Genomic DNA, 485 nt, shown 5'->3' with positions numbered 1-485 from the left:
AGGGTTCAAGGGTAAGGAAGTGCCATTTGGGTTAACAAAGAGTGGTACAATGGGGAAAGATAACCCAAATGTGTATGAGACCCATGATCAAGTATGCAAAGGCCTATATGCAAGAGAGATTAAGTTCATTCGGAACAATGCCAATATCAAGCTGATCTTAAGAACAATGCCAATATCAAGCAAGCAAACAAGTTTCAAGAAGATTTTTCAAGGCTCGAAATGTGCAAGGCTTTCAAGAGATGCTTAAGCTACTTGATATGTTTAACTAGGGTGTCACTTTGAGTTCTAGACAGGAGTTACTTTACAAGGCATTTTAAATCATTGTCCCAAATGCAAGTGAATGCAACCTATATGCTCTAGACTCAATCCTAAAAGTAAATGATGCAAACTAAATGATTTTTTTAGTATGCAAACAGGTATGCAATGCATGACTCAATGAAACAACATCAAAGCAAACATGATCAAATACTTGGTACTTCCCCCAG

Source organism: Brassica oleracea, chromosome C7 (genome assembly GCF_000695525.1).
Source record: "Brassica oleracea var. oleracea cultivar TO1000 chromosome C7, BOL, whole genome shotgun sequence".
In the NCBI taxonomy this organism is placed as follows: Eukaryota; Viridiplantae; Streptophyta; class Magnoliopsida; order Brassicales; family Brassicaceae; genus Brassica; species Brassica oleracea.
This window is presented reverse-complemented; position numbering follows the sequence as displayed.